Raw genomic sequence first — 13,766 nt, 5'->3', positions numbered from 1 at the left:
CTACATACACATTATATACAGCCTATATAGAGACTAGACTACATACAGATTATATACAGATTAGAGACTAGATACAGATTATATACCAGTAGAGACACAAACATACATATTATATACAGCCTATATAGAGACTACATACAGATTATATACAGCCTATATAGAGACTACAAACAGATTATATACAGCCTATAGAGACTACATACAAACAGATTATATACAGCCTATATAGAGAGACTACAAACAGATTATATACAGCCTTATCTACATACAGATTATATACAGCCTATATAGAGACTACATACAGTCTATATCTACAGCCAATATAGAGACTAGAATACAGATTATATACAGCCTATATAGAGACTACATATACTATATTATATTATATACAGCCTATATAGAGACTAGATACAGATTATATACAGACTTACAGATATACAGCCTATAGAGACTACATACAGATTATATACAGCCTATAGAGAGACTACAAACAGATTATATACAGCCTATATAGAGACATAGATTATATACAGCCTAGAGAGATTATATACAGCCTATAGAGAGACTAGATACAGATTATATACAGCCTATATAGAGACTAGATACAGATTATATACAGCCTATATAGAGACTAGATACAGATTATATACAGCCTATAGAGACTACAAACAGATTATATACAGGTATAGAGAGACTAGATACATATTATATACAGCCAATATAGAGACTACATACAGATAATATACAGCCTATATAGAGACTACATACAGATTATATACAGCCTATAGACACTAGAGAACTACATACAGATTATATACAGGGAAGGGGTGGAGAGACTACATACAGATAATATACAGAGAGAGACTACATACAGACTACAGAGAAGCATATTATATACAGCCTATATAGAGGGACTACATACAGATAGACAGGGTAGAGATATATACAGCCTATATAGAGACCAATATAGAGATATAGACACTACAGATCACTACATACATATTATATACAGCCAGACACCAATATAGATATAGAGGGACTAGATACAGATTATATACAGCCTATATAGAGACTACATACAGATTATATACAGCCTATATAGAGACTAGATACAGATTATATACAGCCTATATAGAGATATACAGATTATATAGATATACAGCCTATATAGACACTACATAGACTACATACATATTATATACAGCCTATATAGAGACTAGGGGTATATACAGCCTATATAGACACTACATTCACTACATACAGATTATATACAGCCTATATAGAGACTACATACATATTATATACAGCCTATATAGAGACTACATACATATTATATACAGCCTATATAGAGACTAGATACAGATTATATACAGCCTATATAGAGACTACATACAGATTATATAGACTACATACAGCCTATATAGACACTACATACTCACTACATACATATTATATACAGCCTATATAGACACTACATACTCACTACATACATATTATATACAGCCTATATAGACACTACATACTCACATTTACATTTACATTTAAGTCATTTAGCAGACGCTCTTATCCAGAGCGACTTACATATTGGTGCTTTCACCTTATGACATCCAGTGGAACAGCCACTTTACAATAGTGCATCTAGGTCTTTTAAGGGGGGGGGCAGTGAGAAGGATTACTTTATCCTATCCTAGGTATTCCTTAAAGAGGTGGGGTTTCAGGTGTCTCCGGAAGGTGGTGATTGACTCCGCTGTCCTGGCGTCGTGAGGGAGTTTGTTCCACCATTGGGGGCCAGAGCAGCGAACAGTTTTGACTGGGCTGAGCGGGAACTGTACTTCCTCAGTGGTAGGGAGGCCACAAGCAGGCCAGAGGTGGATGAACGCAGTGCCCTTGTTTGGGTGTAGGGCCTGATCAGAGCCTGGAGGTACTGAGGTGCCGTTCCCCTCACAGCTCCGTAGGCAAGCACCATGGTCTTATAGCGGATAGAGAGCTTCAACTGGAAGCCAGTGGAGAGAGCGGAGGAGCGGGGTGACGTGAGAGAAGTGTCACTCACTACATACAGATTATATACAGCCTATATAGAGACTACATACAGATTATATACAGCCTATATGGAGACTACATACAGATTATATACAGCCTATATAGAGACTACATACAGATTATATACAGCCTATATAGAGACTACATACAGACTATAGAGAGACTACATACAGATTATATACAGCCTATATAGAGACTACATACTCACTACATACAGATTATATACAGCCTATATAGACACTACATACTCACTACATACAGATTATATACAGCCTATATAGAGACTACATACTCACTACATACAGATTATATACAGCCTATATAGAGACTACATACAGACTACATACAGATTATATACAGCCTATATAGAGACTACATACAGATTATATACAGCCTATATAGAGACTACATACATATTATATACAGCCTATATAGAGACTACATACAGATTATATACAGCCTATATAGAGACTACATACATATTATATACAGCCTATATAGAGACTACATACAGATTATATACAGCCTATATAGAGACTACATACAGATTATATACAGCCTATATAGAGACTACATACAGATTATATACAGCCTATAGAGAGACTACATACATATTATATACAGCCTATATAGAGACTACATACAGATTATATACAGATTATATACAGACTATATACAGACTACATACAGATTATATACAGCCTATATAGAGACTACATACAGATTATATACAGCCTATATAGAGACTACAAACAGATTATATACAGCCTATATAGACACTACATACTCACTACATACATATTATATACAGCCTATATAGACACTACATACTCACTACATACAGATTATATACAGCCTATATAGAGACTACATACATATTATATACAGCCTATATAGAGACTACATACATATTATATACAGCCTATATAGAGACTACATACATATTATATACAGCCTATATAGACACTACATACTCACATTTACATTTACATTTAAGTCATTTAGCAGACGCTCTTATCCAGAGCGACTTACAAATTGGTGCTTTCACCTTATGACATCCAGTGGAACAGCCACTTTACAATAGTGCATCTAGGTCTTTTAGGGGAGGGTGAGAAGGATTACTTTATCCTATCCTAGGTATTCCTTAAAGAGGTGGGGTTTCAGGTGTCTCCGGAAGGTGGTGATTGACTCCGCTGTCCTGGCGTCGTGAGGGAGTTTGTTCCACCATTGGGGGGCCAGAGCAGCGAACAGTTTTGACTGGGCTGAGCGGGAACTGTACTTCCTCAGTGGTAGGGAGGCGAGCAGGCCAGAGGTGGATGAACGCAGTGCCCTTGTTTGGGTGTAGGGCCTGATCAGAGCCTGGAGGTACTGAGGTGCCGTTCCCCTCACAGCTCCGTAGGCAAGCACCATGGTCTTGTAGCGGATGCGAGCTTCAACTGGAAGCCAGTGGAGAGAGCGGAGGAGCGGGGTGACGTGAGAGAAGTGTCACTCACTACATACAGATTATATACAGCCTATATAGAGACTACATACAGATTATATACAGCCTATATAGAGACTACATACAGATTATATACAGCCTATATAGAGACTACATACATATTATATACAGCCTATATAGAGACTACATACAGATTATATACAGACTATAGAGAGACTACATACAGATTATATACAGCCTATATAGACACTACATACTCACTACATACAGATTATATACAGCCTATATAGACACTACATACTCACTACATACAGATTATATACAGCCTATATAGAGACTACATACAGATTATATACAGCCTATATAGAGACTAGATACAGATTATATACAGCCTATATAGAGACTACATACTCACTACATACAGATTATATACAGCCTATATAGAGACTACATACAGATTATATACAGCCTATATAGAGACTACATACAGATTATACACAGATTATATACAGCCTATATAGAGACTACATACAGATTATATACAGCCTATATAGAGACTACATACATATTATATACAGCCTATATAGAGACTACATACAGATTATATACAGCCTATATAGAGACTACATACATATTATATACAGCCTATATAGAGACTACATACAGATTATATACAGCCTATATAGAGACTACATACAGATTATATACAGCCTATATAGAGACTACATACAGATTATATACAGCCTATATAGAGACTACATACAGACTATAGAGAGACTACATACATATTATATACAGCCTATATAGAGACTATATACAGATTATATACAGCCTATATAGAGACTACATACATATTATATACAGCCTATATAGAGACTACATACAGATTATACACAGATTATATACAGCCTATATAGAGACTACATACAGACTATAGAGAGACTACATACAGATTATATACAGCCTATAGAGACTACATACATATTATATACAGCCTATATAGAGACTACATACATATTATATACAGCCTATATAGAGACTACATACATATTATATACAGCCTATATAGAGACTACATACAGACTATATAGAGACTACATACATATTATATACAGCCTATATAGAGACTACATACAGATTATATAGAGACTACATACATATTATATACAGCCTATATAGAGACTACATACAGATTATATACAGCCTATAGAGACTACATACATATTATATACAGATTATATACAGCCTATAGAGACTACATACAGATTATATACAGCCTATATAGAGACTACATACAGATTATATACAGCCTATAGAGACTACATACAGATTATATACAGCCTATATAGAGACTACAGATTATATACAGCCTATATAGAGACTACATACATATTATATACAGCCTATATAGAGACTACATACAGATTATATACAGCCTATATAGAGACTACATACAGATTATATACAGCCTATATAGAGACTACATACAGACTATATAGAGACTACATACAGATTATATACAGCCTATATAGAGACTACATACAGATTATATAGAGACTACATACATATTATATACAGCCTATATAGAGACTACATACAGATTATATACAGCCTATATAGAGACTACATACAGATTATATACAGCCTATATAGAGACTACATACAGATTATATACAGCCTATATAGAGACTACATACAGATTATATACAGCCTATATAGAGACTACATACAGATTATATAGAGACTACATACATATTATATACAGCCTATATAGAGACTACATACATATTATATACAGCCTATATAGAGACTACATACATATTATATACAGCCTATATAGAGACTACATACAGATTATATACAGCCTATATAGAGACTACATACTATATACAGCCTATATAGAGACTACATACATATTATATACAGCCTATATAGAGACTACATACATATTATATACAGCCTATATAGAGACTACATACATATTATATACAGCCTAGAGACTACATACATATATAGAGACTATACAGACTATATACAGATTATATACAGCCTATATAGACTACATACAGATTATATACAGACTACATAGACTACATAGAGACTACATACATATTATATACAGCCTATATAGAGACTACATACAGATTATATACAGCCTATATAGAGACTACATACAGATTATATACAGCCTATATAGAGACTACATACAGATTATATACAGCCTATATAGAGACTACATACAGATTATATACAGCCTATATAGAGACTACATACAGATTATATACAGCCTATATAGAGACTATATACATATTATATACAGCCTATATAGAGACTACATACAGATTATATACAGACTATATAGAGACTATATACAAATTATATACAGCCTATATAGAGACTACATACAGATTATATACAGCCTATATAGAGACTATATACAGCCTATATAGAGACTACATACAGATTATATACAGACTATATAGAGACTACATACAGACTATAGAGACTACATACATATTATATACAGCCTATATAGAGACTACATACAGATTATATACAGCCTATATAGAGACTACATACATATTATATACAGCCTATATAGAGACTACATACAGATTATACACAGATTATATACAGCCTATATAGAGACTACATACAGATTATATACAGCCTATATAGAGACTACATACATATTATATACAGCCTATATAGAGACTACATACAGATTATATACAGCCTATATAGAGACTACATACATATTATATACAGCCTATATAGAGACTACATACAGATTATATACAGCCTATATAGAGACTACATACAGATTATATAGAGACTACATACAGATTATATACAGCCTATAGAGACTACATACAGATTATATACAGCCTATATAGAGACTATATACAGATTATATACAGACTATATACAGACTATACATATTATATACAGCCAATATAGAGACTACATACATATTATATACAGCCTATATAGAGACTACATACAGACTATATACAGCCTATATAGAGACTACATACAGATTATATACAGCCTATATAGAGACTATATACAGATTATATACAGCCTATATAGAGACTACATACAGATTATATACAGCCTATATAGAGACTACATACAGACTATATAGAGACTACATACATATTATATACAGCCTATATAGAGACTACATGCAGATTATATACAGCCTATAGAGACTACATACATATTATATACAGCCTATATAGAGACTACATACAGACAGATTATATACAGCCTATAGAGACTACATACATATTATATACAGATTATATACAGCCTATAGAGACTACATACAGATTATATACAGCCTATATAGAGACTACATACAGATTATATACAGCCTATAGAGACTACATACAGATTATATACAGCCTATATAGAGACTACATACAGATTATATACAGCCTATATAGAGACTACATACAAACTACATACAAATTATATACAGCCTATATAGAGACTACATACAGACTATATACAGCCTATATAGAGACTACATACAGACTATATACAGCCTATATAGAGACTACATACAGATTATATAGAGACTATACAGTTATATACAGCCTATATAGAGACTACATACAGATTATATACAGCCTATATAGAGACTACATACAGATTATATACAGCCTATATAGAGACTACATACAGATTATATACAGCCTATATAGAGACTACATACAGATTATATACAGCCTATATAGAGACTACATACAGATTATATACAGCCTATATAGAGACTACATACAGATTATATAGAGACTACATACAGATTATATACAGCCTATATAGAGACTACATACAGATTATATACAGATTATATACAGCCTATATAGAGACTACATACAGATTATATAGAGACTACATACAGATTATATAGAGACTACATACAGATTATATAGAGACTACATACAGATTATATACAGCCTATATAGAGACTACATACAGATTATATACAGCCTATATAAGAGACTACATACATATTATATACAGCCTATATAGACTACATACATATTATATACAGCCTATATAGAGACTACATACAGATTATATACAGCCTATATAGAGACTACATACAGATATAGAGAGACTACATACAGATTATATACAGCCTATATAGAGACTACATACAGACTATATACAGCCTTATAGAGACTACATACATATTATATACAGCCTATATAGAGACTACATACATATTATATACAGCCTATATAGAGACTACATACAGATTATATACAGCCTAGAGACTACATACAGATTATATACAGCCTATATAGAGACTACATACAGATTATATACAGCCTATATAGAGACTACATACAGTTATATACAGCCTAGAGACTACATACAAATACATACAAATTATATACAGCCTATATAGAGACTATATACAGATAATATACAGCCTATATAGAGACTACATACAGATTATATACAGCCTATATAGAGACTAGATACAGATTATATACAGCCTATATAGAGACTACATACAGATTATAGAGACAGCAGATTATATAGAGACTACATACAGACTGTATACAGCCTATATAGAGACTAGATACAGATTATATACAGCCTATATAGAGACTACATACAGATTATATACAGCCTATATAGAGACTATATACAGATAATATACAGCCTATATAGAGACTATATACAGATTATATACAGCCTATTAGAGATATACAGATTATATACAGCCTATATAGAGACTACATACAGATTATATACAGCCTATATAGAGACTACATACAGATTATATACAGCCTATATAGAGACTACATACAGATTATATACAGCCTATATAGAGACTACATACAGATTATATACAGCCTATATAGAGACTACAAACAGATTATATACATATTATATACAGCCTATATAGAGACTACATACAGATTATATACAGCCTATATAGAGACTACATACAGATTATATACCGCCTATATAGAGACTACATACAGACTGTATACAGCCTATATAGAGACTACATACAGACTACATACATATGATATAGACTACATACATATTATATACAGCCTAGAGACTACATACAGACTATATAGAGACTACATACAGATGACAAACTATATACAGCCTATATAGAGATTATATCCAGCCTATATAGGAGATTATATCCAGATTATATAGAAACTATATAGGAGATTATATCCAGATTATATAGAAACTATATAGGAGATTATATCCAGATTATATAGAAACTATATAGGAGATTATATCCAGATTATATAGAAACTATATAGGAGATTATATCCAGATTATATAGAAACTATATAGAGATGATATCCAGCCAATATCCAGATCATATACATCCTATATCCAGTTTATATCCAGATTAGAGGTCGACCGATTATGATTTTTCCAACACCGATACCGATTATTGGAGGACCAAAAAAAGCAGATACCGATTTTTATATATATATATATTTGTAATAATGACAATTACAACAATACTGTATGAACAAGGAACACTTATTTTAACTTAACATAATACATAAATAAAATCTATTTAGTCTCAAATAAATCATAAACATGTTCAATTTGGTTTAAATAATGCAAAAACAAAGTTTTGGAGAAGAAAGTAAAAGTGCAATATGTGCCATGTAAAAAAGCTAACGTTTAAGTTACTTGCTCGGAACATGAGAACTTATGAAAGCTGGTGGTTCAATACTCCCAGTTCTTAAATATTCCCAGTTAAGAAGTTTTAGGTTGTAGTTATTATAGGAATTATGATGTGTCTACTATTTCTCTCTATACTATTTGTATTTCATATACCTTATTGGATGTTATTGGATGACTATTGGATGTTCTTATAGGCACTTTAGTATTGCCAGCCTAATCTCCGGAGTTGATAGAATTGAAGTCATAAACAGCACTGTGAGTCAAGCATGGCTAAGAGCTGCTGGCAAACGCAGTAAAGTTTGAATGAATGCTTACGAGCCTGCTGCTGCCTACCACCGCTAAGTCAGACAGCTCTATCAAATATCAAATCATAATTATAATAAACACAGAAATACGAGACTTTGGTCATTAATATGGTAAAATCCGGAAACTATCATTTCGAAAGCAAAACGTTTATTCTTTCAGTGAAATACGGAACCGTTCTGTATTTTATCGAACAAGTGGCAACCCTAAGTCTAAATATTGCTGCTACATTGCACAACCTTTAATGTTATGTCATTATTATGTATAATTCTGGCAAAATAGTTTGCAACGATCCAGGCTGCCCAAACTGTTGCATATACCCTGACTCTGCTTGTAATGAACCCAAGAGAAGTGACACAATTTCCCGTGTTAATATTACCTGCTAACATTAATTTATTTTAACTAACTATGAAGTTTTAAAAAATATATACTTCTATGTATTGATTTTAAGAAAGGCATTGATGTTTATGGTTAGGTACATTCGTGCAACGATTGTGACTTTTTCGAGAATGTGCTTTTGTTAAATCCTCCCCCGTTTGGCGGCGTAGGCTGTGATTCGATGATAAATTAACAGGCACCGCATTGATTATATGCAACACTGAACAAGCTAGTTAACCTAGTAATATCAACCATGCGTAGTTAACTAGTGATGCAAGCCTGTGACCAGTGCTTGAGACGCTCAGTGGCGCCAAACACAATTCGCTTGAATCACTTCAAAATGCACCTGCGTGAGAAACAGCTAGAAAGGTACGTTATCTTGTTTGTTTGACTAACGTTAGCTAGCCAATTACATAAGCTAGCTATAACCTAAAAACTCTTCTAGCATCATTCAGGTCTATTATTTTGCTGCCACAATTTGTAACGGCAATTAGCTATCCAATATGGACAAGTATGTTGATGATAGACATATAGTTAACTAACATTACTAGTCTAGCAAGTTAGCTAGCTAGTTTGTTTGGAACTGTATCAAGTGCTAGCAAGACATTTATCTGTCTTTGGTTTGATTTTCTTTTTCTCAGTTGAGTTTATTGAAATATTTCCAGCCACAGCAGCGAAAGAAAAAGGTGGAGTAGGGACAAGAGTGTCAGGTAACGTTAACTTAGCAAGCTAACGTCAAATCAGCCTGAATGATCTTTCTTTAGTTAGGCAACTCTTTAAAAGCATAAGCTATCATTTTTATAACAAGTGTATGGCTTACTTTACAAGACAGAGAAGAGGCAGAATCCCGGGAGTGAGGTAGGGATGTATGAGGGACAGAATGGAGCAGAGGAAAGGAGAGAGCCAGGAGTAGAGACAGAAGGAGAAGAGAGCAGAGAGAAGGAGAGAGCCAGGAGTAGAGACAGAAGGAGAAAAGAGCAGAGAGAAGGAGAGAGCCAGGGGTAGAGACAGAAGGAGAAAAGGAGATGAGAGCAGAGAGAAGGAGAGAGCCAGGAGTAGAGACAGAAGGAGAAAAGGAGAAGAGAGCAGAGAGAAGGAGAGAGCCAGGAGTAGAGACAGAAGGAGAAAAGGAGAAGAGAGCAGAGAGAAGGAGAGAGCCAGGAGTAGAGACAGAAGGAGAAAAGGAGATGAGAGCAGAGAGAAGGAGAGAGCCAGGAGTAGAGACAGAAGGAGAAAAGGAGAAGAGAGCAGAGAGAATGAGAGAGCCAGGAGTGGAGACAGAAGGAGAAAAGGAGAAGAGAGCAGAGAGAAAGAGAGAGCCAGGAGTAGAGACAGAAGGAGAAAATGAGAAGAGAGCAGAGAGAAGGAGAGAGCCAGGAGTAGAGACAGAAGGAGAAAAGGAGAAGAGAGCAGAGAGAAGGAGAGAGCCAGGAGTAGAGACAGAAGGAGAAAAGGAGAGAAGAGCAGAGAGAAGGAGAGAGCCAGGAGTGGAGACAGAAGGAGAAAAGGAGAAGAGAGCAGAGAGAAAGAGAGAGCCAGGAGTGGAGACAGAAGGAGAAGACAGCAGAGAGAAGGAGAGAGCCAGGAGTAGAGACAGAAGGAGAAGAGAGCAGAGAGAAGGAGAGAGCCAGGAGTAGAGAAAGAAGGAGAAAATGAGATGAGAGCAGAGAGAAGGAGAGAGCCAGGAGTGGAGACAGAAGGAGAAGAGAGCAGAGAGAAGGAGAGAGCCAGGAGTAGAGACAGAAGGAGAAAAGGAGAAGAGAGCAGAGAGAGAGAGCCAGGAGTAGAGACAGAAGGAGAAGAGAGCAGAGAGAAGGAGAGAGCCAGGAGTAGAGACAGAAGGAGAAAAGGAGAAGAGAGCAGAGAGAAGGAGAGAGCCAGGAGTAGAGACAGAAGGAGAAAAGGAGAAGAGAGCAGAGAGAAGGAGAGAGCCAGGAGTGGAGACAGAAGGAGAAAAGGAGAAGAGAGCAGAGAGAAGGAGAGAGCCAGGAGTAGAGACAGAAGGAGAAAAGAGAGAGAGCAGAAAGGAGAGAGCCAGGAGTAGAGACAGAAGGAGAAGGAGAAGAGAGAGAGAGAATGAGAGAGCCAGGAGTGGAGACAGAAGGAGAAGAGAGCAGAGAGAAAGAGAGAGCCAGGAGTAGAGACAGAAGGAGAAAAGGAGAAGAGAGCAGAGAGAAGGAGAGAGCCAGGAGTAGAGACAGAAGGAGAAAAGGAGAAGAGAGCAGAGAGAAGGAGAGAGCCAGGAGTAGAGACAGAAGGAGAAAAGGAGAGAAGAGCAGAGAGAAGGAGAGAGCCAGGAGGAGACAGAGAGAGAAGGAGAGCAGAGAGAAAGAGAGAGCCAGAGACAGAAGGAGAAACAGAAGGAGAGAAGGAGAAGAGAGCAGAGACAGAAGGAGAGACAGAGAGGAGACAGAAGGAGAAGAAGGAGCAGAGAGAAGAGAGAGCCAGGAGTAGAGACAGAAGGAGAAAAGGAGAAGAGAGCAGAGAGAAGGAGAGAGCCAGGAGTAGAGACAGAAGGAGAAAAGGAGCAGAGAGCAGAGAGAAGGAGAGAGCCAGGAGTGGAGACAGAAGGAGAAGAGAGCAGAGAGAAGAGAGAGCCAGGAGTGGAGACAGAAGGAGAGAAGAAGAGAGAGGAGAGAGCAGGAGAGACAGAAGAGAGAAGAGAGCAGAGAGAAGTAGAGACAGAAGGAGAGGAGAAGGAGCAGAGAGACAGAGGAGAAGGAGAAGAGCCAGGAGAAGGAGAGACAGAAGGAGAAAAGGAGAAGAGAGCAGAGAGAAGGAGAGAGCCAGGAGTAGAGACAGAAGGAGAAAAGGAGAAGAGAGCAGAGAGAAGGAGAGAGCCAGGAGTGGAGACAGAAGGAGAAGAGAGCAGAGAGAAGGAGAGAGCCAGGAGTAGAGACAGAAGGAGAAAAGAGCAGAGAGCAGAGAGAAGGAGGAGCCAGGAGAGAGACAGAAGGAGAAGAGAGCAGAGAGAAGAGAGAGCCAGGAGTAGAGACAGAAGGAGAAGAGAGCAGAGAGAAGGAGAGAGCCAGGAGTAGAGACAGAAGGAGAAAAGGAGAAGAGAGCAGAGAGAAGGAGAGAGCCAGGAGTGGAGACAGAAGGAGAAGAGAGCAGAGAGAAAGAGAGCCAGGAGTAGAGACAGAAGGAGAAAAGGAGAAGAGAGAAGGAGACAGAAAAGGAGAAGAGAGCAGAGAGAAGGAGAGAGCCAGAGAGAAGGAGAGAGCAGAAGGAGAAAAGGAGAAGAGAGCAGAGAGAAGGAGAGAGCCAGGAGGAGACAGAAGGAGAGACAGAAGCAGAAAGAGAAGAGCAGAGAGAAGGAGAGAGCCAGGAGTAGAGACAGAAGGAGAAAAGGAGAAGAGAGCAGAGAGAAGGAGAGAGCCAGGAAGGAGACAGAAGGAGAAAAGAGAGAGAGCAGAAGAGAGAGCCAGGAGTAGAGACAGAAGGAGAAAAGGAGAAGAGAGCAGAGAGAAGGAGAGAGCCAGGAGGTGGAGAGGAGAAGGAGAAAAGAGAGAAGAGAGACAGAAGAGAAAAGGAGAGAGAGCAGAGAGAAGGAGAGAGCCAGAACAGAGAAAAGGAGAGAGAGCAGAGAGAAGGAGAGAGCCAGGAGTAGAGACAGAAGGAGAAGAGAGCAGAGAGAAGGAGAGAGCCAGGAGTAGAGACAGAAGGAGAAAAGGAGAAGAGAGCAGAGAGAAGGAGAGAGCCAGAGTAGAGACAGAAGGAGAAGAGAGATGAGAGAGAGAGAAGGAGAGAGCCAGGAGTAGAGACAGAAGGAGAAAAGGAGAAGAGAGCAGAGAGAAGAGAGAGCCAGGAGTGGAGACAGAAGGAGAAAAGGAGAAGAGAGCAGAGAGAAAGAGAGAGCCAGGAGTAGAGACAGAAGGAGAAAAGAGAAGAGAGCAGAGAGAAGGAGAGAGCC

The 13,766-nt window shown here is 36.9% G+C and overlaps 1 protein-coding gene across 1 annotated transcript in view; it reads right to left on the bottom strand.

The window, feature by feature from the left end:
• Positions 1-13,766, bottom strand: part of LOC115115946 (rab GTPase-activating protein 1-like) — a 159,991-nt gene that overhangs the window by 124,394 nt on the left and 21,831 nt on the right.

The sequence above is a fragment of the Oncorhynchus nerka genome, linkage group LG22 (assembly GCF_034236695.1).
Source record: "Oncorhynchus nerka isolate Pitt River linkage group LG22, Oner_Uvic_2.0, whole genome shotgun sequence".
Taxonomy (NCBI): domain Eukaryota; kingdom Metazoa; phylum Chordata; class Actinopteri; order Salmoniformes; family Salmonidae; genus Oncorhynchus; species Oncorhynchus nerka.
Note: the sequence above shows the minus strand (reverse complement) of the source record. Positions and strands in the feature narration are given on the sequence as shown.